At 43.8% G+C, this 27,913-nt stretch overlaps 1 long non-coding RNA gene across 1 annotated transcript; it reads right to left on the bottom strand.

The window, feature by feature from the left end:
• On the bottom strand, nt 1-27,686 carry LOC140387232 (uncharacterized). The gene is made up of 4 exons (XR_011933794.1): nt 27,652-27,686; nt 9,558-9,584; nt 4,412-4,447; nt 1-28 (listed from the first exon to the last, which is right to left on the bottom strand). It is a non-coding gene; the product is annotated as an uncharacterized lncRNA (long non-coding RNA).
• Between the last annotated feature and the right edge of the window lie 227 nt (nt 27,687-27,913).

Here is a 27,913-nt window from a genome sequence, read left to right as displayed (position 1 = left end):
CCTTCTTCTTTTCGTTGCAGGTTTTTCTCTGTTGGGGAGAAACATATTTCCATCATTCATGATTTGGAGCGTATTGCAACAAATGCCGCTCAATGGTCCACTTGACATCTTCTGTATTAACATTTCTTGTTAATTTCCATATGCACTATCAGTGCATGAGTCATAGGAACAATAAATGAAACGCATATTCATATAATCACATTTAACATAGAATTATGCTTTACCGCACTTGCGAATCATATAACAAGACATAAATTGCAGATAATAACATGGATAGGCCCATTATTCTTAAAGATCCGACGACTGCAGTGAGTTTTTTACTGATTCGAAAAGCAATAGGCAGTTTCAGATGTTGTGCTTTAAATATATATATAGATATATAATTGCATGCTTCGACGTACAAGGTGCCTTCAGGTCCTGCACAAAGCCGATGTGGAATGACAATTCTATGAATGTGCGGGCTGCATGCAAATAAAGTACGGTCACCGTCCAAGTGACGCAAGTTATATAAGTATTGCTAAGAATCGGAAACAGGGCCATCGGCAACAGTGAGCCAAGCTGTTTCCACAGCTTAAACTGAGGAATTTCGATCAACAAGACATTGGAAGCCAACATTAAGTTGCCATGTTAAACGCCAATAATGGTTTATATCAATTCCAATTTAAGTATGCCGCAACATAGAAGAAGATAAGATTCGTCCGAGCATGCATTTCTTCAATTGCTTCCCAAGGAAGAGAAAATTTGGATTTTTTTTTGGCCTGCAACATTAAGAGACAACATGACGTTTTGAAAAGGCATAAAAATAAGTTGCTGTGCGGTAGCATACTATTGCTAATGACCCAAGCCATGATAAAGAATAGTTTTACATAGAAACAGACATAGAAAAGGGATGGACGTGGAGGTGATTTGACTCTTCAAGATTCTCCAACGTTCTTTATAATCATGGTTGATCATAGAATTTTCATAAAATCATAAAATTTACAGTTCAAAAGGAGGTCATTGGGCGCATCGAGTCTGCACCGGTCCCGCGAAAGTGCACCCTTCCTAAACCCACAGGTATACCCCATCCACGTAATGCGTAACCCCACCTAAACGTTTGGACACGAAGGGTCAATTTATTCTGGCCAATCCACCTATCCTGCACATCTTTTGACTGTGGGAGGAAACCGGAACGCTCGGAGGAAATCCATGCAGACACGGGAAGAACGTGTAGGCTCTCCACAGACAGCGACCCAAGCCGGGAATCGAACGTCGGACCCTAGAGCTGTTAAGCAACTTTGCGAACGTCTATGGTACTGTACTAATTTCTCAAGCATAATATTCCTTTCCTCGTTCCATGCTTTCATTGCTGATTATACCCTTGCTTTCGAAATATTACGCTATGATATCTTTGATAATGCACCCTTGAAACGTGCATACTACCATTGTTCGGCACATCGTTCTCTAGTTCCCCGTTATCTCTTTACCTCCCTTTTTGTATCGTTTTCCTTCCGACCTTTCCATAATCTATCTATTTATCTGTCTATTTATCTATCGATCTATCTATCGATCTGTCTATCTATCTCTCTGTTTCTTTCTATCCCTGTGTGCGTGTTTATCTATTAGTCCGTCCTTCTAGAGCACCCCATTTGAAGTTATTGGTCGAATTCAAAAATTTGGTAAAGGAAATCCACATGGTTCATTTTCATGTAACCATTCGATAAGCCATATGATCAAACATTTATTTCAGCTTCTTCAACGAACCGAAAGTCCCTGGATTCAGTTGACATCAGCAAGAACACTTGCCGAACAAACGTGCGAGGTATATGCCATTGAAAATCGAAACTAACGTGCAGTTTGGAAAGCCGAAGTAATACTTGCGAAGTAGTACTTAAACCATGAATTGTTAGATCGCCTAATTTAATTCTGGGGAGATTTTTGGAAACAAATAATATAGGAGCAGCTGCATGCCATTTGAAACTTCGAATCTGCTCCACTCACCATTGTGATCATGGATGTTCATCCAACTTAGTAACTTGAAACAGATTCCACCCAAAATTACAAATAACCATAAGGAAAATGTGTGTCTCATTTTCATTTGTCCATTTTGTGCTTTTACCTCGCCCACCAATTGCTAAATACAAGTTGATCGGACAGGTAGGATATACATTATGTCGCACTATTCGTACCACCATATGGAGTAATTCACTTGATTGGACCATGGTTTTTGTCCACGCACCATCAACTTGGAATATTGGTGGAGCATTTGGCAAGTTTTTACATTCTATCCGTTTCGATGTGGATTTTTACGAATGGTGCTGTTTCCTCATGCAGTCCAAATATGTGCGCGTTACATACAATTACCCGTTCTAAATTACCCCTTAGCACAGCTTGATGTTAGAGGATGGGATGAGGTGGTGCGGGAGTTGGCATTTTTGGAGCCTTCGTTTGAAGGGCCGGCGCAGACTGGTTGGGACTAATGACCATGGATGTTCATCCAACTTAGTAACTCGCGAGATTCTATGACTCTCAAGTTGAAAGATCGATCGGTAATTATATTCAACTCTCCATATTGAGGGAACAACCAGTTCATTTGTCCAAAGAAGTGTTTGGTAACCAAATAAAATGGCGAACAGCAAATCAAACACGGCATTTTGAACAGCATCTATTTTGTAAAATGTCAACCACGCCCAGACTAATGGCTGGCAATGGAGCAACGATAATAAGGATCGAGTTGATCCTGTAGCCTATCGTGACAGCGCGCAGAGTTATTTAATTAGCATCAACACTCAATCAATGATACGAGAGTTTACTCTTCCTGGTACCTATTTGAAAAATATATTTTTAATGAAAAAGCAACTTAGCTTTATGAACATACCGTTAGTATATGTAAACGAACGACGCTTCACAGGTGCAGCAGATAACCAGATATGTCTTCTAAAGGCATAAGGAGGCGTTTGCAAAATGGTCAAAGCTTCATGATGAAAGAAGGCTCAATGAAGTTCCTTAAGGCACATATAGAAAGGAAATATATGAAGACAGATATAGATGGTTAATTACATTTGAGGTCAAGGCAAGCAACCTTATGGTTATGAATGTGCAATCGACGCAATTTAGAATGCGTACGACGTCATAAGAGAAGATACACATACATCTCACAGTGATGTGCATGGAACAGGTTTCAAATATATCCGGGCCAAGATCACGTCGCTATTTTAAAGTAAGGCAGCTCATTTTAAATTCAAATTAATTATTTACTGTCAGCTACTGTTCTTGAGCGATGTCGTTGACGAGGGTAAGGGAGCGGGAGTTCGCCCATTTTCATTCATGTATGTGGGTGGAGTGCTGTAATTTGGATGCGAAATTAAATTTTCTCCGATCACCACATTGATACAGATGGTGGAACTTGGGTTGACATGCAGATAGAATGGGATATTCGCGGGCATGGATCATTTTCTCAGCAACACGTAAGCCGGCAGAAAGGTGTAGGGGTGCGACTTCATGGACTTGCAAGTAGGTCGGCAGAGGGATGTCCTGCATTTGTGTTTTGTAGGTCAGAACGAGATCCATTGCAACAACAACTTTATGAATCGACGGACTAAATGACAGGTTCCTGCAATGGTGAAAAATGTAGCCGGTAAATTGGAACAGTGCTGAATCCGATCGCAAGACATGTATAGAAATGTGCATCAAAGACTAGACAAATGATGGCAAAGGAAACATAACGACCGTGAAGAAAGCAGTTTTCTTAAAACATTTTTACACATTTCATAAAATTCATTATTCCGTCAGTTGAAGAGCAGATACATTCCCGCCCAATTTCCAACCAAACAAAACTCTCTCAAATTGCTGGAACTCCACCGATGCCAGCGACCCATCACACCCTACCTGGCATGCAAAATTACTAAACTTGGTTTTCCATTTTTAAAAATAAACTTAGAGTACCCAATTCATTTGTTCCAATTAAGGGGCAATTTAGCGTGGCCAATCCACCTACCATGCACATCTTTGAGTTGTGGGGGCGAAACCCATGGAAACACGGGGAGATTGTGCAAAATCCACATGGACGGTGAACCAGAGCCAGGATCGAACTTGAGACCTCAAGGCCGTGAAGCAGCAGCATTAACCACTGCCCCCACCGTGCTGCCCCAGGTTCTCCGTTTTGACAGTTGTGAATATGTAATGACCTCGTGACGAGGCCATATTGCATGGAATTGCTTATCAAGGATCCAACTTAAGAACCGATTATCACTTCATGCTGACGTCACATACTGTGCAGCAAAAGCGATTAAACCCTAGTTCTGATGCATCATGTATGAAAGATTTACAAACATTGCTGCGTACATTGACGAAGAGATTGCACTTACAAAAGCTTATACATTTACAAAGATAGCTCTCAGTGTTTTCTACAGATGACACTCGTGCTGCTTACCTGCTTCCTTTAACGCTGCTTGACACTTGGATAATTCTGGATCGCGATTATAAAGATATAAGTATTTATTTATTTTCACGAAATTGCTGGTGTTGCAGTCAATAAAATATGTTGTCGTTATATACAAAGTAGGACATTGTTGGATCCATCAGCTTCATGTTGGTGTCTGAACACAACAATTATATCATTGTTCAGCATTCTCAACGAGTTGCTTTGAAAGATCATTTGCCACGCGTTGCAGTCCTTACAATATGGGAATATACGTTGGACCCACTTGGAGAACCAGATACAAAGTGCCGAGTGACACGCCGTTACCTCCTTGAGCATTAAGACACCTTCCACACATGGCCTACGTCATTTTCAACCTGCGACCCCTGTTTTCTACGTGCAGCTAATGTGAATACAGTTTATTTGTTTACATTCTGTCGACCCACGATAATGCTGTACACTTTTATCACATTTCTGAACAATTTATTTTCGTTCAATGTGGTCGACCTCAAATTGGCCAAGCGATGCTAATTTCTGGGTTTCAACTTTATTTTCCAACCGAAAAGGCAATTTTCCCCAATCACTCACGTTTCATGTATTTAACCAATATTAGAACCATACAACCAGATTTACGTTACATCACCGAGGAAGATCATTCAGCCCACCTTTCTTATGTCAGACAATGGCTACCCAAGTGCCCTTTCTAATCACGTATTCCTGCACGAAGCCTGTAGCCCTATGGCTTGGAGCACTGACGATGCATTTCCAGGTACTCTTTGTATGAGTTTAGGTTAGCTTCCTCCATCTGCAACTCAGGCAGCCCATTCCTAACTCCTGCTATACTCTGCGTGAAATTATTCTTCGTCGATTTCCCTCGACACCTTCTGACACTTTAATTGAATCTATGTCCACTGGTATTCGAATTTTCCGCCAATCCATGCAATTTCATCCTGTCCACTCTATTTCTTCCCCTCATAATTTTAAGCAGCTTAAGCAAGTCACCCTTCAGCGCTTTTTCTTCCAAGGAAAATAACCCAAACAATTAAATTAGGCCCCGTTCTACACTGTTATAGTCCTGACAGCATTCCACTAATCCTAAGCTGCAGTCTCTCCAGATACAAAATATCCTTCCAGCAATGTGATGAGGAAAAATGCATATAATTCTCCAATTATAGTCTTACCAATTCCAATATTATATCCTTACTTTTATATTACATATTTTTGGCAATGAAGGAGAGAATTTCATATCCTTTCATTACAACCTTGTCTTCTTGAACTGCCGCCTTCAGGGATCTACTCACTTGTACGTCAAGGTCATTAACTTCATCTAACTTGTCTTAGTATAGTTCCATTTACTACGTAGTCCCAATAACTGTTGACACTTATTGAGAAACGCAAACAGCCTACAGTTCAAAATGTGTCCATTCGGCCCAGCGGCCCTGCTCCAAACCCTCTGAAACAGCACTCTACCGCGGCCTCCTCTTACGCCCTTTTCTCGTAACGCCATCACCCCAAAACAGCTGAACAGCGTTGAACACTAAGGGACAATTTCGGCATGGTCAATCTGTCTCACTACTCTGTGGGAGGCAACAGGAACACACTGAGGTGTAGAACACACTATGTAAACGCAGGGAAAACGTGCAAAATCCACAGAGTCGCACAAGGCCGGAATCAAATCCAGGTCCCTGGCAGCAGGGTTAACCAGTGGACCACCATGACGTTGGTCTCGGTGTTAAAATGGGCAGCACGGTAGCATTGTGGATAGCACAATTGCTTCACAGCTCCAGGGTCCCAGGTTCGATTCCGGCTTGGATCACTGTCTGTGCGGAGTCTGCACATCCTCCCCGTGTGTGCGTCGGTTTCCTCCGGGTGCTCCGGTTTCCTCCCACAGTCCAAAGATGTGCAGGTTCGGTGGATTGGCCATGATACAAATTGCCCTTAGTGTCCAGAATTGCCCTTAGTGTTGGGTGGGGTTACTGAGTTATGGGAATAGGGTGGAGGTGTGGACCTTGGGTAGGATGCTCTTTCAAAGAGCCTGTGCAGACCTGATGGGCCGAATGGCCTCCTTCTGCACTGTAAATTCTATGATCAATTCTGTGATGAAATCCATCTACCACTTTATCGCCCTCTTGAGAAACCCGTTAGGTTGTGTTACGGGAACATGGTGGGGGTGTGGGATGCTCTTTTCAAGAGCCGGGGCAGACTCGATGGGCCGAATCGTCTCCTTCTGCACCGTAAAGGTTATGATTCAATGATTCGGTAAGCAACGGAATACATACTTTTGTACTCTCATAACCAAAGAGGACACGAATCAGATAACAGAAATGTTGAAGAATGCAAGGTTTAGCGAGAGGGAAGGTTTGAAGGAGAATAATATTAGTAGGCAAATGGTGCTAGGAAAATTGATGGGATTTAAGGCTGGCCATCGACATCCCGGAGAAGTTGAGGAAGTGGCTCTTTAAATTTACAGAATTTACAGTGCAGAAGGAGGCCATTCGGCCCATCGTGTCTGCACCGGCTCTTTGAAAGAGCACCCCACCCAAGCCTACACTCCCACCCCATCCCCATAACCGAGTAATCCCACCCAACACTAAGGGCAATTTTGGACACTAAGGGCAATTTTAGCATGGCCAATCCACCTAACGTGCACATCTTTGGACTGTGGGAGGAAACCGGAGCACCCGGAGGAAACCCACGCACACACGTGGAGAACTTGCTGACTCCGCACAGACAGTGACCCAGTGGGGAATCGAACCTGGGACCCTGAAGCTGTGAAGCAATTGTGCTAACCACTATGCTACCGTGCTGCCCTCAAATAGTGCATGCATTGGTGGTTATCATACAGGATTTGCTTTTGCATCAGCGAGGAATAAACAGCTCTTGCAGTTCCTCCATGCCTTTCTTGAGTGCTTGTCATTGCCTATCCACCCTTATCCCTTTAGAATACGCTCCCCAATCTACGAACGCCAACTCACGCCTCATATCTTCACAGTTTCGGTGTTGAAGTTAAATAACTACGTTCTATAGACTATTCAGCCTTCCATGCAGATTGGAGGGTAGCTAATGCCACACCAATATTCAAAAAAGGATGAAGAGAGAAAACAGGGAATTATAGACCAGTAAGCCTAAGGTTGGTAATGGGGAATATTCTCGAATCCATTATCAAGGACTTTACAGCGTCGCATTTAGACAACAGTGGCGGGATGAGACAGAGTCAGCATGGATTTATGAAAGGGAAACCATGCTTGAAAAATCTATGGGAATGCTTTGAAGATGGAATTGTTGGCGTTGACAATGGGGAAGTCGGTATATTTGGACTTACGCAAAGCGTATGAGATTATCGCAAGTTTTAAGCACATGGGGTTGGGAGAAGTGTTTCGAGATGGATAGAAAACTGGTTGGCATAAAGGAATTTTCGGTAGGAATTAACGGGTCCTTCTCAGCTTGCAGCCAGTAACTAGTGGAGTGCCACAGGTATCGGTGCTGGGGCACCAGCTATTCTGAATATATATATATATGATTTGGCCTAGGGAACAAAATATAACATCTCAAAGTGTGCAGATAATACCAAATTGTTTGGGAGGGTGAAATGTGATGAGGAGGCAGAGTTCGTTCAGCATTATCTGGACAGGCTGGGTACGTGGTCAAATCACTGTCAGATGCAGTAGAATTTGCACAAATGTGAGGTTCTTCACTTTGGAATCAAAAAACAAGAAGGCAAATTACTACTTGGATGGCTGCAAATCGGGAGACGGAAATGTGCAGCGGCACAAGGATGTCCTCGTTCACCAGTCGCTGAAGGTAAGCATGCTTGCACAAGGCGTGAAAGAAGGCAAATGGTATGTTGAGTTTGATTGCCAGAGTTTTCGAGCACAGGAGCATGGATGTACTTTTGCATTTATTCAGGGCCCTGGTGAGACCACATCTAGAATATTGCGTGCAGTTTTCCTCTGCTTTTCTGAGGAAGGATGTTCTTGCTCTCGAGGCTGTGCAGCAAAAATGTTTTGGAGGCTGATCCCGGGGATGGCGGAAATGACGTATGAAGAGAGATTGACTATATTACGATTGTTAGCGTCGGAGATCAGACCAATGAGACTTATACAATTCTAACAGGATTAGATAGGGTGGATGCAGGGAGGATGTTCTCGATGGTGGATTTATCCAGAACCAGGGGTGACAGTCGGAGGAGTCGGCGTATACCATACAGGACAGTGATAAGGATACATCTGTTCACCCAAAGAGTCGCGAGACTGTGGAAATCATCACCACAGTAAGTAATTAAGGCTAAGACATTGAATACATTCAAGAGGCGGCTAGATATGACACTTGAAGTGAATGGAATCAACGGTTATGTGAAGAATGCAGGATTACGCTACTGTGTTGGACGATGAGCCGTGATCGTGACCAATGGCAGAGGAAGCTCGAGGTGCCGATCGGCCTCCTCCTGCACATATCTACTATGATTCTATGGTTCTATAAATATTGAGTATTAATCTACTATTAAATCTTTTTTAAAAAACATGCACACCATTGAATTTAAACAGACTGACCAGTGATTTTTGTGAAGGTTTTGCGGACTTCCCTTTTACACACAACAATTCTGGTGCACATCGTTCAGATCGAGAAAACGTGGGTTTGTATGAAAAGGCTTCAAGTCACTCAGCTAATAATTAATTTTTCACAGTGCGAGGTGTCTTGCCAACTCAAATCGGAACGATTCCTTCCTCTGTTCGTCCTTTTTTTTACCACATTCTGAAGAATAAATCACTCCGCGCCTTTTAAGGCACACTGAATATAGGAATGCAGTGGATAGTTATTGGATAACATTAGTTTCACATGCACATTCTGTTTTCCGATGTATTCTTTGTTATTCCGAGAATACCTTCTTATTCTGGATGTCATGCTATTTAATTCCGCGTTTATCTCGCTTGGAGATTCACTAGGCAGGCAGCATATCACATTTAATTTTGCATGCAGGTATTTTGTTTTATTCTCCTGTTTCGTCCAAGAGCGTTGTAATGTGTCCATGTCGTCCCTCTTAGAAACAGGGCGATTAATTATTCAAGTATCTCGTACACTGTCAATCGAAAATGATGGGAAAGCAATTTGCACGCGATTTCGAATCCTTAAAATGAAATTGTTACTTTTGTTTACATACTTCTTTTTAGTTGATCGATTTCATCATCTGTTCGGACAGACAGATAACAGGCACATTTAATGAACAGCACCTGATGTCCAAAGCAGACGTACGAAATGAATGCTACTTTAACTTCACCAGCCAGCTGACCACAGCAGAGCGAAATACATATTTTAATTTATTGGTAAAAAGGCATTCTGGTTGAACCACTGCGCATTAACAGGCATTAATTGTATAGTTAAGCATAATACACATCGGTGCAAAACTGAGTGCTTTCTGCCCCTTCCCATGATAAATTGGAGACACGGATTTCCTGAAAAAAGACATGCCTTACAGTGCTGTACATGAAGAGACCAGTTAAAAGGCTTCACTTCCAATTCCAAGGTGTGAATTATGAATTATTATGGACCTGGTGCAGGAACATGTTGTCATTTTTCCACTCGCGCCTGGACGACATGTCTTGAAGACAGTGCAGGTAGGTGCAGATTAACTTCATTTGGTGCCTTTCTATGTGGTAAATATTGTGTGTACCATACAACAACAAATTACTGCGGATGGTGGAATCTGAAATTGTTTGTACGATACCTGTCGTTGAACCTGATTTGCCGTTTCTCTGCAATTCTGTTTGGAGTTTGCACGTTCGCCCCGTGTGTGAGTGGATTTCATCCTGGTGCTCCGGTTTTCTCCCTGCATGTATGGATCTTAAGTTTAACTTTGGTGCCAGTAAACCAATCACCAAGTTCTATTATTACGGACCTGCCAATTACGATTGCTCTTGGAAAGCGGCCACTACTGATCATCTGAATTTGGTTGCGCCGGTAATACTGTGAAGATGGATGCATGCAGTGACATACCTCTGAAAAAGTAATAAACTTAAAGAATCCAATAGCGACAATTATCTCCCATTCTCTTGGGTGTGAGGGCAGATTGTGGGGGTCCATAGCCCCTCCTTCAAATCCAGATAGTTCCCCACGCGCAAAAACAAAACACACCCAGTCAACTGTTGTCCAAATGACTTCAATTTTGCCTCAAACGTGCCTAAATAGAGCCTTTTTTAAATAATAGTCGAGTCAACTCAGTTCTTGTCTGCGGCTCAATGGTAATGTTTGGACATACCTGGAGTGAATTCAGCAGTCCTATCGCAAGTGTCAATCGAAATCGCGCCTGTGAGCAAGGTATTGAGATGTCGGCTGACGAGGACACTGGATGAAAGTTTTATCAGGCTCCAGTGTCGACTGATAGGGCGGTTCATTGTGTATTGTATTTACACAATGTATTGAGTAGAGGGAACTGCATTTGGTCATGGACGCCATTACCGTGTGTAGTCCAGCCTAGTTCATCATTATTAAGATTTGTAAAGGTGCACAGTGCCGTCTGGAGCACAGTATCACGGGACATCCTAAGCTTCAGAGTCACCGCTGCAAACATTGCCTTCAGCAAACGTTTGATATATCGCCAAGTGAATCAGGCATTGCCAGTTGTCATTTTTATGATCACAGCAGAAGTTGGAGCTCGATCATCCACGCTGCACCTTCAGCCGAAGATAGCTGCGAATTTATACAGCATCAATGCCGATCCGTACACCCCCTTCACGTCCACGGACCCCATGGTTTGTAACCACAGCCCTTGCTATGTATTCACCGTACTCTATGACCTCGCCCACTCTGCGGTTGAACATGCTGTACACAGCAAAGTATTCGGTCTCCTACGCTTATGACCCACCTCAACGGATTTCGGTTTGGCAGAATACTGGCCCCCCCCCTGCGCTGCCTTTGTCTCTGTGCTCATTTCTGCAGGCAAAATACCGCCCCCCCCCGCGCCTGTCGCGTTGAACCGACCGTTTTATCCGACTCCACTATTCTCCCTATACGTGGATTCCGCCCTGTGGCCTGTTACTTGCTTTTGATGTTTTTATTGAGAACTGTCGGAGTAACAACACTCTATTTCTTTCTTCAACCTCTAAGCTTGCTGCACTCCACTCTCTCAGGTGCAACTCTGCCTTTGACATCAAAAGCGCCGACAAGGGGAAGAATGTTCTTGTCCGGGTATTGAACTCTTCCTCGCAGAGGCTCAGCGCCAACCCACATCCATTTCGTTCTACCTCCCTCTAAACGAAGACCCCACCGCTGATCACCAAACATTGGTATCGATTACTGTGACTGACCTCTTCTCCTCTGGAGGTAAATGCTCCACAACTGCCAATCACGTTGTCTTCCAACCCCAAACAGCCTGATTCTACTCCCTTTCCAAAAGTCACAAGCAGGACTGCCGCGGTTGGCTCATCGTTTCAGCCTGCTCGTGGCCCACCGAACTAATTTCTTCCTATCATCTTCTCCAGTCACTTCCCACCCTACATCCACGATTTCTCTGATGACCTTCAACATCTTATTGACGCAGTTATTCGCCCCTAACCTCCTGCTCTTCACTGTGGATGCCCAATCCCTCGCTACTTCGTTTCCCAGAAGGAAGATCTGATATCTCTCGGCTTCTTGCTCGAGCAGATGGCTGGAAATTCCCCATCCACCACCACTGCTTTCCGTCTTGTTGCACAATCGTCTCAATGAGCAAGCTCTCCTTTAATACGTATCACCTCCTCCAAACCAAAAGCATTGTCATAGCTGACCACTTGGGTCACAGTTTTCCCTGTATCTTCATAGGGTATGTGGAACATTCCTTTTTACAGTGATATTCCGTCCATATCACACACGCCTTTATTGGTACATTGGCGCCTGTTTACATCCCACTTCATGTCCCCGTTTAAACCTGTACACGGTATTAATTTGGCTTCCAATTTCCACTCTTGGATCACCTAATTACGGTCCATATCCGGCATGTTTCCCTTGCCTGGACGTCTCTATAACTATTGGTGGGGATACTCTGTCGACCAGGATCTATTACTAGCTCACCAACTGGAGTTCATCACAATGCACATCCTGTATGGTCTTCATCCTATTCTGCCAGTTCCTTCGCCTTCGTCGCATCAGTTCCAATGATTCCACTTTCCGAAACGGTGCTGCTGATGTGCCTTGTTTCTTCCTTCCTCGTGATTTCCAACCACTGTGGTCGTCAGGGAGTCTCAAAGGCAACGTGGACAATATCTGACATTACGAGTGACAACCGCAGAGAATTCTAAACTCCACGAGCTCTGAATCAGTGATGCATGCACCTTTGTCTTTATCTTCTAATTTGGCCTCTGTGAAGGATACAGAGTATAACTTTGATAAATGTTCGGAAAACGTTGTAGCGATGCATCACATTAATGCATTTAGATTCAGAGTACATTGAGGGTTTTATTTCCGATCACAGAACTTGATCAGTAAGGACATTGGTGACTTTTCTCTGCATGTTAAAGCGCACTTGCCTAAATAGCTGCTGAGTTTGGTTGCGTTCATGTTGCGTTTGAAGACGGTGAAGTTGTTGAGTAAGTATACAACAATGCGAATGGTAGAAACCGATAAAAGAATGTCGTGGCAACTTAAGGCGTCTCAAGGAGGGAAGGGTCTCAACGTGTGCAATGTTGAGAACTTGGGTTACCGTGGCCAATGGTTAGAAATATTGCCATTTTGAAAATAAGGTAACACATTTCTATTTCGTTGTATTGACGGATCGGGAACGAGACAATTCGATCGCAATTGCACCGAAACCTGGCGTTGAGTTGGAGTTGGGAAGAAACATTTTCGTTTGATCTCAAATATACGCATCTAAGCCGGTAAGATCCTAACCAATAGCAAGTTGCATTATCCAATTTCAGGTGTTTTGGTATTTAGTAGGGCATTTTCAACTGCAGTGTTGAAGTCATATTAAAGACAATGCAAAACGCTGCATCATCCACCCGCTTCCGCGAAATCCATTTCTACCCACCCTCCGTACACATCCACAACTGCAAGAAAGGCGTCGTGGTTCATTATGCTGCCTCAGAGCGCCAAGGACCCAGGTTCATGCAGGTTTTGACGTCACTGTCAGTGTGCAGTTTCCACATTGTTCTGGTATCTGCGTGGGTTCCGGTATGCTGGTCCAGTTTCCCCACAGTTCACATATGTGACGGTGAGGCATATTGGTCATGCCCAGTTTCCCCTTAATGTCCAAACGTTAGGTGTGATCACGGCGATAGGGCGCGAGACTGGGCCAAGAACAGGTGCGTTTTTGTTGGGTCGGTACGGACTCGATAGTTCGAACGGCTTCCTCCTGCAATGTAGTATTCCATGTTCAAAGGTTTTAATTCCTAACTTTAGATCATGATTGTTTAGTCAAGCTCTCAGACGAGCCTTGTAGACATAGACCAGAACACAATTTACTTCCACATGATAGTGCGTACGATCCGGCACTTTAACATATTTTCTGAAACACTGGAAAACGGTTATGCCAGCGGCCCTCAATGCTTATCCAGAAAAATCGTGCTCGATATTTACTCTTTGCCGAACACAGCAAACGAGATAATCACCGTTTAGTCTACTAAATTCGAATTCAAATCGGCATTTGTTTCATTATTTTTGTGCGTAATTATGCATTCTTGTTTACATTAAGTCCAAGTTCTATGGAAATAAGAGTCCATTGGATAACCTGGATAGTAAATTTCGACATCGACGCCAAATGTACGAAGGACACAGATCAGCGTACTGACGGAACAAGGCATAATACGTTACGTTATGTTATAAAGTAGAGTATTGGTTGAGATAACATGTTGTAATGTAAAAGAAAACAGACAGCCCACACAGAATCTGTCTGTACATGTCGTGGTCATGTATATTTCCAGTCCATCAATAACCACTTTAAATTGGAAATATCTTTATCTTTTTCTTTTAATGCCTCTTCTGCGAGAATGTAACATGCATACTTCAACGAGGTATTAGAAAATACTGCGACGGAAGAGCCGCCAGTGCCGGCTACATGCATTTCCATTATTTTTCATAGCATACCAAATTCAACTTAAGACCATAAGACCATAAGACAACGAAAACATGGATCGAGAAAAAAGGAGATTTTAACAAAATAATAAAGGAAAATGTTTCAACCAGAAACATATCTGTTTAAATTAGGCGTGAAATATAGACAATCATAATAAAATGTCAATAGTTAAGTGTCTCGTCTTTAGCCAAGAGAGACATGATTCATTTTCTATCCAGCATAACATAGCAAAGTTGAGACAGTTTGTGTGGAAAACCGCAGCTACTTATATAAATAGCTGAAGTTGAACTCACAAAACTTTTGAATTAACGGTTTAGTTCTGTTGGCTGAAATAACTGATTCCTGATGTAGAGCCAGGTAAACAGCAGGCGTGGATTTCACATACCGCCTGAGGCGAATTATCAAGATCCACCTTCTCAGCCTTGTCTCTAGCCTGAAGAATGGTGATTCTCAGATTCAATCACGATCACTCAACTTTCGCCTCAAAGGGAAAAGCAGCCTATGATAATCAAGGATGTTAAGTAGTTAAGGGACATTCCAATCAATTGTCTCAATTATGTTAAGTATCCAATAATTGACACTGATATGTAAAGGGGATTCAGGGAGCCTTTGTGTCAGGTAATGTAATGTTAGAGTTTGTGCAGAGTCTGTTGAAGCAAATGAAAGGTGTTTGTGGAAAATGAGCAGAACCTTTGACTCTTTATACAACAGCTGCAAAGCATATAACAAATGGTAGCAGATGTTGGTTGCTGTGCAAATGTGAAGGGTTGAAAGATACAACTTTTCCAGACCTAACCAAGGAGTGAGTGCGAAGAACCGCCCCCCCCCCCCCCCAAAGCTATATGGCTGAAGCTGAAAAAAGGATAAAGGTGGCGGGATATGGCTACCCCCCCCTTTTTTCTGAAAGGGTATCGTGAGACGAATGGAGAAGTGCAGTAGTTATGTAGACTAAGGTAACTGCCTGGGGAAAGGGAAAACAAGGTATTGCATTGGCTCTTTCTGTATCTTATGACAGTAACATTCGTAGCGAAGTGTTTTATGAGCTGGAATTGGAAGAGTTAGACTCAGAAGACGTTCTGCAGACTTTATTACGTTATACGGATAAGATGTATAAGAAGGACGACTTGTTAAGTGCTTATGAAGCATGGCCGGGTTTTCATAGTTTCCGGAAAATAGAGGATTTCTCCATTGAATACTATATAATGGAATTTGGCAGACTATATACAAGGCTGCAGAAACACAACTTGGAATTTCCACAGTCTGTGTTGGCCTTTAAATTACTTGACTGTGCTAGAGTGCGCAACATGGATAGGCTCCTGTTTTTGACAGGAGTTTAGTTTGCGGATACGGATACCTTATTCGATCACATGGCAGAAGCTTTAAAAACGTTTCTGGTGAAGCATTCGATTCTGAGTGCTCTGATGACCCAAATAGGGCAGTCTGCAACAATGCAGAATATGGAAGATACACTACTAACAGGATGCCGAAATCGTACGGCTACAAACAGGTTCCAAGGCTTTCGAAGGAGATCGGCACCCGGAAATTATGAAAACAGAAACCCAGTTAGAACCTACAATAGGTAGACGAACCCCAGAAATGCACTGGGCATGATAAATCAATGTTTTCGATGTGACTCTCAATACCATCATGCTTTCAACTGTCCAACACCGTTATATAGAGTGTTTGAAATGACACATGACACGGAAGAGTCAGAAGAGTAAAAACGTAGTGACCAGAAATAAGGCATTGACCTATTAACAAGCTGTTTTACGCCTATAATGAAGGTTTTGGTTGCAGAATCCTTCAATTTTGCTGTATTGGACAGTGGCTGCACATCGCCTGTGTGTGGAATTGACTGGTTAAAATGTTACCTGGAGTCCTTGAAGGCTGAAAATCGTAACAAGGTTAAGGAATTTGAAAGTTCCACAAGTTTCCGGTTTGGTAATGATAATACTCTGAAGTCGCTTAAAAGAGTGGTGATCCCTTGCAATATAGCCGGAGTGAATCACTTAATTAGCACTGACGCTGTATCAATGAGATACCTTTACTGCTGAGCAGACTGTCGATGAAGAAAGCACACGTGAAACTGGATATGGAAGAGGATAAGGCAAAAGTTTTTGGAAAGACGGTGGACTTACAATTTACACAGTCGGGACACTATTGTATTCCATTACTGACAAATAGTATTTCAAATAGAGTTGTTAAGGATGTGTTAATGACAGTTGAAAATGGGACTTTAGCTGATAAAAAGCTTGTTGTATTAATCCTACATAGGCAATTTGCGCATCCGTTTCCTCGGAGGCTGAAAAATCTATTAAAGGATGCAGGGGTAAGGGATGACGACTATAGTAAGCTAATAGAACAGGTTAGTGGTCGCTGTGAAGTTTGTAGGAAATTCAGAAGGACACCAGTACGACCGATAGTAACCCTAACTTTGGCCAGGGATTTTATCGACATTGTTGCCTTGGAGCTTAAGGTTTGGAATAACGCCAATCATATATTTATTTTGCATTTTGTACATTTAGCAACCAGATTTAGTCTATCAACGATTGTACGAAGTAAATAAAAGAGAGTAAGTCTGGATCAAATCGTGGAAAAATGGATAGGAACAGAAATGGCACATCGGCAAAATTCCTTACGGACAATGGGGGAGAATTTGCTCTTGATGAGTTTAGGGATATGTGTGAAAACGTGAAATTCACAGCTCTGAATACGGCTGCAGAAACCCCATTTAGTAATGGTGTGTGTGAAATAAACCATGCGGTAATAGATGCCATGCTCTGGAAAATTTTGGCAGATAGAACAATCTGCAAGCTGAATTCAGCATTAGCATGGGCGGTACACGCAAATAATTCGTTGCAGATGGTTGTGGGCTATAGTCCCTGTCAATTAATGTTTGGTAGAAATCCTAAAATTCCGTCCATTTTGGATGACCAGCCTCCAGCTTGGGAAGGGACTACGATTAGCTCTGCCTTTGCTAAGCATTTAAATGCATTACATAGCAGTCGAAAAGCTTTTTTGAAGCAGAAATCTCTGAAAGAATTCGCAGAGCTTTGAGGCATAATGTGCGGCCATCAAATACCGTTTTTCAGCAAGGAGACATAATATACTATAAGAGAGATAATTTTAATGAATGGTAAGGCCCAGGGAAGATGATAGGCATAGATGGGAAAACAATTATTTTGCAACATGGCAATCAAACTGTTGGAGTATGTTCATCAAGGATAATGGGAACATATTGCACATTTTCAAATTTATACAGAACAGACAGACATGACGAGGAAACAAGGACATCGGATATGCACGTGTTACAGAACTATGAGGACCAGTTAGCTGATATAGACAGGGTTTATCTAGAGGAACACTACATTTCTGATAATTAAACACAGGCCACTTTGCCAAAAGGACAACTGCCAAAAGTCGGTACAGACGTGACAGACTTGCCTGAAGAGTCCAGGCAATGACATGATGCAACTGTTCCCAGTGGAGCAGGGAAGGCCACTGGAAAGTATAATCATTGGTTGAATGTGCAGCATTCAGGGGAGGGAGTCATGACAATGGATAGGGAACACGAAGTGCAAAAATGGAGGGCACAGAAACGCAGTGCCAGTTCAGATAATACATCGGATAGTGAACAGTTCTGCAGGAAAATGTCGAGAACTATTGACAGGACATCCCACAACAGAAGGGAAAGATCAAGCAGTCGCAGTACAGAACGAGATTGCAGGTGGGGAAGGGGACGGAGTTTATCAAGTTCTCGGAACATGAGTAAGACTACAAATACTAATCGGAGTAGAAGCCCATATGCACGTGAGATTTTGGTGGCCTCCAATAAGTTAACTGAAAAAGTCATCAAAGATGCCAAACAGCAGGAACTGCTTAGTTGGAATGAATTTGAGGGTTACATTGAACTACCGGAGAGGGGACAAAGAACTCTATCCCACAGATGGATTTGCACAGAAAAGGGTCTTCCGGATGAAACTTATCAGGCAAAGGCCAGGCTTGTGGCGAGGGGATTTGAATAAATCTGAGAAGATCAGGATGTAAGGGTAGATTCACCTACTGCAGGAAAGGTTACTTTAAAGATCTTCTTGGCTCTATTAGCCAAAAAGTCATGGGAATGCAAATCTATAGATGTAAAAGCTACCTTCTAGCAGAGACATTTTTCTCCGTCCTCCTAAAGAGGCAGCCAATACAGAAGGGGTTCTCTGGAAGTTGAACATATGTGTCTATGGATTAAATGATACATCTAGAGTGTGGCATTTTTCGGTGAGGTCAGTGTTGTTAAGGTTAGGCTGCTGACAGTTGAAAGCAGATCCGTCAATGTTTTACTGGCGCTATGGCGGAAATCTTTCTGGCATCTTTATGATGCATGTCGATGACTTTTTGTGGGGTTGGATTAGTGATTTCGAAGCTATTGTAATCTCTGGTTTGAGGAAATAATTCAGGGTTGGAATTCAGGCTTCCAGTGCATTTAATATATTGGATTGGAAATCGGACAGACTAAGTTCGGGGCAACTTTACGTCAGCAATCTTATTTGGAAAGCATCAGCCCAATAGCAATTAGCCGTGGCCGGGTTTCACAAAAAGACGCAAAGGTTTCCAGCATGTAAATCGAGTGTAGTTTAATTGGGCAACGGAATTGGTTAAATCGGCAGACTAGACCGGACGTGAGTTTTGATGTCTTAGAGTTGAGTACAAAAAACGAATGATCCCAAAGTGGAAGACATAATAAGAGCAAATAAGGCGTTGGTCAAACTAAAAATGCAGGACTGTGTTTTGAGGTTTCTTGTTTTAGGTGACCTTCGGCACTTGAAACTCATAGTTTATAGTGATGCCTCCTATGTAAATTGATGTGATGAGGTTTCAAGTGCAGGAGGTTTTATAATTTACCTTTTGGGGAACAATGCAAAACGTTGCCCTCTTGTGTGGGAAACAAAAAAAATAAGGAGAGTGGTCAAAAGCACTTTGTCTGCGGAGACGTTAAGCCTTCTAGAGGCGGCGGTTATGGTCTTTTATATGTCTCGGATATTGACAGAAAGTTTGGGATTAGGGGATTTGGTTAATATACCTATTGAATGTCACATTGACAATAAATTCCTGTGGGAAAATGTGCACTCTACAAAAAGTGTCAATGAAAAATGGTTAAGGATAGGCATTGCAAGTTTGAAGCAGATGTTGGTAGAGGGGAAATATCAAAAATAAAATAGGTTGTCAGCGGCTATCAATTATTAGACTGTTTTACAACAAGAGGGGCTAGCTCACAGAAACTTTTGGATATTGTTAATGAAGGGGGCCTGTTTCCGTGACTGCTTTTTTTTCTTCTATAAAAAAAGGAGGCGGGAAATTGCGTCTCTGTTTTTGAGTTTCTTGTAATTTTGTTTTCACCTAATTATTTTTTTCTCCAAGAGAAGACTGTTAAGTAATGGGTTAAGAGGCATTCCAAATCATTGTGTCATTTAGGTTACGTGTCCAATAATTGACACTGATATGTAAAGGGGCTTCAGGTGGCTTTTGTGTCAGGTGATGTGATGTTAGAGTTTTGTGCAGTCTGTTGAAGTAAATTAAAGGTGATCGTGGAAATGGAGCAGAACCTTTGACTCTTTACACAACACCTGCCAAACGTACAACAAGGGACTCTGGCGGCTTTTCTTTTTTCTATCAATCTATCTATCTATCTATCTCTCTATCTATCTATTCATGTGTGCATCTGTCCATTTATTCTGGTATGCATGTGACTGTATCTCTAACCCAGTGTTTCATGCTGCTTTTTAAAAACATGAAATTGCTTCAATATGAATCCATGATTTAAGTTGAATGGATTCGCGCTGTTTTTTAACGAATATTTTTATTCTCCTCCTTTTTCATAATTCCATCAAATGTACTCCCACCAACAAACAATCAACAATCTCAAATTCAGTGGCAATCCCCATGCCAACAACCAGTTTCTCACCCAAAAATATCCAAAATCGTCCCGTGCATAATCACCATTAAACTATACATTCCAGACGCCCACGCCAGCCGCACCCCCCCCCCCCCCCCCCCCCCAACCACCACTTCGGCCACGAATGTTCGATAACATCCAATTCTTCAAAGTGCATCATAAACAAATATCATGAGTTGGGGAACGCTTCCATCCTTCCCTTCAAATTCAAATTCACGTCCTCGAGCGTTGAAAACTCCAACAGGTACCCCCGCCATACCGACGCACAGGGCCGAGAAGTTGCCCGGCACCCCAACAGGTCGCATCTTCGGGTCATCAGCGAATCGAATGCCAAGACATCTGCCTCCACTCCTGCCTTCATCCCCAGCTGGCCCGACAGCCCGAATATGGCTTCTAAGGGCCCTGGTTTGAGCCTCACGTGCACCATCCTTGGGATTACCATGGAGAGCTCCCTCCTATACCCTTCCAGATTTGGACAGGATAAAAACGTATGAACGTGACTGACGGGGTTCACCCCACAGCGTTCACATACATCCTCCACCTTCTTAAAGAGTCGGCTCATTCTCGTCTTCGTGAGGTTCGACCTATACACCACCTTGAACGTTATCAGGCCCAACTTCGCGCACGATGTTCAGGCATTCATCCTCCGGAGCTCCTCACGCTCTGTGACCGCCCAGACTCTTCCTCCAACCTCGCCATAGTCCTCTCCAGTAATATCTTGTCCTCCCCCAGAATCACGCGATAAATCGCCGACAATCCCCCCCCCCCCCCACACACACACACCCTTCTCCATTCCCCCTGTCGTCAATACCTCCTCCAACAATGTTGGGGCCGGAGCCAACGGAAAACACTGTACCTCTTTCCTGGAGAAATCTCGGACCAGCATGTATCTAAACGTCTCGCCCTTCCGAAGCCCAGTTTTAGCCCTCCGCTCCTCCAGACCCTAACCGCCTCCCCCCAGCCCCGAAAAACAAACCCTATATCACCCTAACTCCCCTCTCTTCCCATCTCCGAAAACTCCCATCCCACTTCCTTGGTTCAAACGTATGATTCCCCCGAATCGGCACCTTCCTTGACCCCGCCCACAACATAAAGTGCTGCCTCAGCTGTCTCCAGATCTTCAAAATTGCCACTGCCTCCAGCGAGCCTCAATATTTTCCCGAGGTCATCGGGAGCGGCGCTGTTGCTAACGACGTCTCCACTTACCTAAAAAACGCCTTTGTGAAAAAGATCGACAGGCATTGAAAAATAAATAAAGACTGAGGCAACTCTTTCATCTTAATCGCCTACACCCGACCAGCGAACGACAGAGGAAGACCATCCCACATTGCCAAATCTGCCTTCACCCTCCCCACACAATTAGTAAGATTATACCTTCGGAGCCACCCCCACCCCCTATCCCGTCACACCTGCACCCTCAAGAATCGAAAGTAAGTCGTTGCCCTACGGAATGGCATCCACCCGTCCTCGCCGCCCCAACCCCCGGTAGGCACACCACACATTATTTGCTTTTATCCAAATTGAGTTTGTACCCCGAAAAGGATACAAACACACGGAACATTTCCAATATAGCTCCCATTGACGCACTCGGTTCCGACATTTCCAACAACAAATTATGTGCGTATAAAGATACCCTATGTCCATCCCACCCTCCGCACTATCCCCCTCCACCCCCCCTCCGGGCAAACTCCTCAACGCGATGGCCAAAGGCTCAATCCAAGCGCAATCAACAGGGGAGCAGAGGACATCCCGACCTGGGCCCACCGTGCACAGAAAAATACACCAAACGCATACTCTTCGTACCTGTGAAGGCAGACTTGGAAAGGTGGGTTGGTCTTCCTGTGCACTACTCGCCCTCAGTTCGCTGTGTAATAATCGTCCCCACAAATCGCGGCCCAATCAAATCAAACCGCTCTAAAACCACCATTGCATACCGCACTGTACGCGATCAAAAGCCTTCTCGGTATCTAGCGCCACCACCACCTTCGCCTCCTTCCCCTTGGGTGCCATAACTACATTGAGTACCCTCTTAATATTCGAAAACAGTTGCATCCATTTCACAAACAATGTCAGAGCTTCCCCTATTATCATAGGGAGTCACTCCGCCAATCTATCCACCAACACCTTAGCCAACACCTTGGCATCCACATTCAAGAGTGATATGGGCCTGTACGACCCACACTCTGTTGGATCCATATCCTTCTTTAGAAAAAAGGAGATCGATGCCTACCCCAAAGTCTGTGGCAACACCCACTTCCTTATCGCCGCCTGAAACTACCCCAGCATCAGCTACGCCAACTTATCCCTAACTTTCTGAGAGTACTGCACCATAAACATATCCCGCCCTGTTACTTTCCCAGATCACATCCATCCATTGCCTTTTACTCCTGCTCCCCGATCAACCCTTCCAATGTGGCACTCTGGTCATCGCCCAAACTCGGATATTCCAACCCATCCAGAAGTTCCTGTATCTCACGATCCTCCCCCGGTGGATCCAACCTAAAACCTCTCATAAAACTGCTCCAACATCCTGTTAATCTGGTCTGGGGATACTACCAAATACCCTGTCCTATCGAGCACCTGAACAATTTCCCTCACCACCGCCTCTCTCTGAATTTGCCATGTCAGCATGCACGCCGCCTTCTCCCCAGACTCAGAGACTGCTGCCCTCGCCAACCTCAATTGGCATACCATCTTCCTTGTGGACAGCCATGAAAGCTCACCTGCGACCTCTTGCTATTCTCCAAAAGTGCTGGATCCACATCCTCTGCATACCTCCTGTCTCCCTTCATTATGTCGTCTATCAATCTTTGCTGCTCCACCCTCTACTCTTTGACAACCTTTGCCTTCAACGATATCACCACCCCCCTCACTTCCGCCTTCATACCAACCAATACCACGGCCTGCAAAACCTCTCCCGTAAAATTCAACCCAACGTATTCCTCAATTACTTTCCCAATCTTATCACAAAACCGTCGACCCCCACCAACCCCAGATGCAATCTCCACAACGGCCAGTGCACTGTCCCTTCCCCAACATCCTGTCTACCCACTGCGGCGCATGATACGATTTAGCAATCAGCGAGTATTCGGGCCGCTTAAAACCGGCAAACAACGGCTATCCCAGCACAAAACAATCTATCCACCAATTGACCTCATGGCTGAAGAGAAAAACGAATACTCTCGCTCACCCAGCAGCAAAAACCTCCAGGGGCCCACTCCGCCACATTTCCTCCATAAGTACAGTCAACGCAACCCCCCCCCCCTCCCCCAACAACTGGGCGAACCACTGCGGCCTCGAACTGTCCAATCTTCGTTCCAGCACCAAGTTCCAGTCTCCACCTATCAACGCATGTGAATCCAAGTCGGGAATTGCCCCATACGCCTTCTTAAAGAACCCTACACAATCCCAGTTCGGTCCATATACGGTTGCCAACGCCACCAATCTGGGCCTCCAATGCCCCTGTTACTCCATTTGGAACTGCACTCTTTTACTAATTACGACCGCTAACCCCCGCACTTTGCCATCAAAATCCGAGTGAAATATCTGACTTCCCGGCTCTTCCAAAGCCTCACCTGATCCTCAACGCTCAGGTGAATGGCCTGACGCATCGCAACATCAGCCTTCAATCTCTTCAGGAGCTTTGGCACCCTCGATCTCTTCACTGGGCCTCCCACCCCCTCACATTCCACGTAACCAGCGTAACAGGAAGTCTACCCTCTTCCCCTTCCATTCCTATCGACCATCATGATAACTCCAGGCACTGCTCTCTGGGTCTGACCCGTCCCTATCCATTTTTAACATCATACTTCTCCCCCCTTCCCTGATTCTCCCCCGTCCACATCCGCTCGATAAACCTCACCCAGCATCGATGACTTCCCCCCCCCCCCTTTTCACATCTCCTAGTCCCATTGGAAACTGCTTACCGACGCCAATGTCAGAAGACCCCCACCACACATCCGCTCACTACCGACTAAAGCATTCCTTGTGCGGTGACCCATGCGTCGCCCCCTCCCCTCTGCGCCGCCCCCTCCCCTCTGCCCAGTGTCATGTGATAGAACCTATAAGAACTGAATGTTTATTAAATAGCTGTAGTGGATGTATCTTTCCGAAATGGTTGTTTATTGAATAGCTGCAGTGATGTCAGAGCGTGGTTGGAGCTGGGCTGTCTGTCTTTCACTTTCGTTTTTAAGCAGGCAGCTACAGGGTGTTTTTAGTTTCGTTTTGAGAGCTGGATAGCTTCGGGAAAAGCAAGCAGCTGTATACGGATCTGTCTGCAACCTAAATATTATCTCCAGATCATTTGGTTGTTTTCAAAGTGATAACTGCTCTCAGTAGTTAATTTTGATCTGATCTCTGTGTTAAAAAGAGTATTTCGTCTTATGGATTTTGCAAGAAAAGATTAAGGGTTACTTATAGAATATTGTACCAGTGGGGATGATTGGTGTCGATAGTTGTTCAGATGTTTACTGTGGGTTTATAAAGAGTGAACAGGTTTCATAAATAAACATTGCTTTAATTTAAAAGTACTTTAACTCGCTGTAGCACTACACCTGTAATGCAGACCCGTGTGCTTCCCATAACCACAACCTATTAAAACTTGTTGGTCAGATGAACTCCATGACACATTTTGGGGTTCTCTAATCCCTGGCACATAACAAATTGGGGACTCGTCCGGGATAAAGTTGTATCTATTGTGTGGCTCAGTGAAATTAAATAAAGTGCGGGGTGAGCATATTTGTGATTGCTTTTCAGGTGTGGTATTTCAGTATAAGAAGAGAATGGCACTTTCAGAGGCTCGGAAGTATTGGGGGATGGATAAGGCCACATGCAGTACCTTACGAACAGAGACTAAAAAAGGCTTTTAGATTTGGAAAAAAACGTTGCAGTTCACGTTACCTGACAGCATACTAAAGAAGACGGAGTTCACTCGGTAGCTGAGCATTTACAATTGCCCTAGATACAGCCTGACTCATTCGAAATGGCACATATTCAGTTGCAGATTAAGCAACTTGAACATGAAAACTAATTAAAGCAGCTTGAATACGATAAAGAGGAAAGCCAAAAAGAGAGAGAAAGAGATAGACAGCAAAAAGAAAAAGAGAGAGAAGAACGGAGGAAAGAAAGAATGACCCTCGCAGTTCAAAAAGAAAGATAAAGGGAGGAACACATCAGGGAAAAAGAAACATAAAGGGAGGAAAGGGAAAAAGACGGAGAGATTGATCTTCAGAAAATTGTCATGAAACATTATAGCCAGTTAAAATTGGCGGATGGAAACGGACAGTTAATGGATAGTGATCAGGATAAAGGGGAAGAACGTCATAGTCGAAGGCTTGGTGGAGATCTAATTAAATATGTCTAAGCATTGCCAAGGTTTGATGAGAAGGATGTAGAAGCATTTTCCATTTAATTTGAGAAGGTAGCGAAACAGTTTAAATGGCCACCGGACATGTGGGTATTAATGATTCAAAGAAAGCTGGCAGGTAGGGCTAGTGAAGTGGTTGCATCACTACCGTAGGAGGTATCTGGGACGTCTGAGTAGGTGAAAAAAATCATCTTAGGTGCATCTGAACTAGTGCCTGAAGCCTACAGACAAAGGTTTAGAAAGTTAAGGAAAGAACCAGGTCAAACATACATGGAGATTGATTAGATCAAACAGAGTAATTTTGATAGGTGCATAAGGGCGTTGAAACTAGACCAAACGTATGAAGCTCTCAGATAAATTATACTTTTGGAGGAGCCGAAAAATTCAATTTCTGATGTAGTGAGAACTCATGTGAAAGAGCAGAGCTTAAAACTGCGAGGTTAGCAGCAAACATGGCAGATGATTATGAATTAGCTTGGTTTCCGACATCGGTTTCAGCTGTGAGGGATAGCATCTGGCGAAAAGGGAAACACTCAAGTGGTAGAGGCAAAGGAGATCTGATGGGAGATAATAAGGAGAGTGTATCTCTGATTTAAAACAAAATCCAGGAGGGTGGAAGAGACATTGAAAATTTTCAAACGTTCTCACTGTAATAAACTAGGCCATGTAAAGTCACAGAGTTGCTGGTTGGAAAAGAAACACTGGGAATACTGACGTAGTAAAACAGGATACGACAGTGGGGTTTGTTAAAGTGATAAAGGAAAGCCCAAGTGAAGCGTAGGGGGTGCAAAAGACTGCAAGCCTGACCAAGAGCTGATTGATAAGAAGGTGTCAGATCTCTTTAAAGAATTTGCTTGTGTGGGTAAAGTATACTGATGTGTATCAGGATGAGCAGGTGAAGAAGTCACAATTTTAAGAGATATGGGTGCTAGTCAATCTTTAATGGTAAGAGGTGGGGAGTTATGTAGTTTGGGAATAATATTGCCAGAAGAGGTGGTGATATATGGAATTCAGGCCATGTGGTCGAACTGCGGCGTGTTCCCAGTCGGGCCTACACCAGGGAAAGGATTCGGCAGTTCTCCTGGGCCAGGTAAGTTAAAGAGTTTTTTGCTGGGGCCTTGGATGTTCGCTTTGTTGGAGATCTCCAGTCGGGGTCGGTCGCTGGGCAGGCGGTCGCTGCTCGTGGTTGCTCCGGTCTGCGATGGAAACATATGTAATGCCAGAAGGCATGGTCCAGGGTACGCATCCTTGTTTCTACACTAGAAAGGATCAAACAAATGTGAATTGCTGCGAGTCCAGGCACTCGGAATTAAGCGGACTTCTGCCATGGTAGGATTCGCACTCGGTTGCAACGACCATTCTTCGCCTCTCAGTCACAAGCCCCGTGACAAGTCCACTATGCCACCTCCCAATAACAACATTGCCATTAAAGTATGCTAAAAGCTTGTACAATGTTAGAAAATAAATAATAAACATCCCGGGGAAAGCTGTATTCTTAGATACTTAAACAAATGGGTATCTTATTTTTCGCTCTGATTATTTGCTATGTTACAGAACAGACACCTGTGCAAAGAATATCGAACAAAGCCAAGCCGTTGGCAATTTCCCTCCTCCCCTCCTCCTACCCTCTGTACAGGCAATATTAAGTTCTCCTTCATCAAAATTGTGAATGATGAATGACCTGCGGATGCCAACATATCTAACTTCAAAATCGATTGTCTGTTCATGATGACAATACATGCAATGCGGCAACAGAGGCTAACATTATATTTTTCATCCGACGTGTATGCAAGATTTGCAAACTATGCTATTCATGGTTAGGGAGGATTGCGCATAACAAAAAAGTATGGACTTACAAAGGTAACTCTCGGAGTTTTACACAGACGCCGATCAGTGCTCACCGCTTTCCTTTAATGCTGCTTGGCACTTGGATAACTCTGGATAGTGATAAACGTTTTTTAAATTACTATCAAGAACTCAATGCAGCCATTGAAACATGTGGGCGGCACGTTAGCCCGGTTGCTTCACAGCGCCAGGGCCCCGAGTTCGATTCGCGCTTGGGTCACTGTCTATGCGGAATCTGTACGTTCTCACCGTGTCTGCGTGGGTTTGCTCGGAGTGCTCTGGTTTGCTCCCACACCTCCCGAAAGACGTGCTTGTTAG

Source organism: Scyliorhinus torazame, chromosome 12 (genome assembly GCF_047496885.1).
Source record: "Scyliorhinus torazame isolate Kashiwa2021f chromosome 12, sScyTor2.1, whole genome shotgun sequence".
In the NCBI taxonomy this organism is placed as follows: domain Eukaryota; kingdom Metazoa; phylum Chordata; class Chondrichthyes; order Carcharhiniformes; family Scyliorhinidae; genus Scyliorhinus; species Scyliorhinus torazame.
Note: the sequence above shows the minus strand (reverse complement) of the source record. Positions and strands in the feature narration are given on the sequence as shown.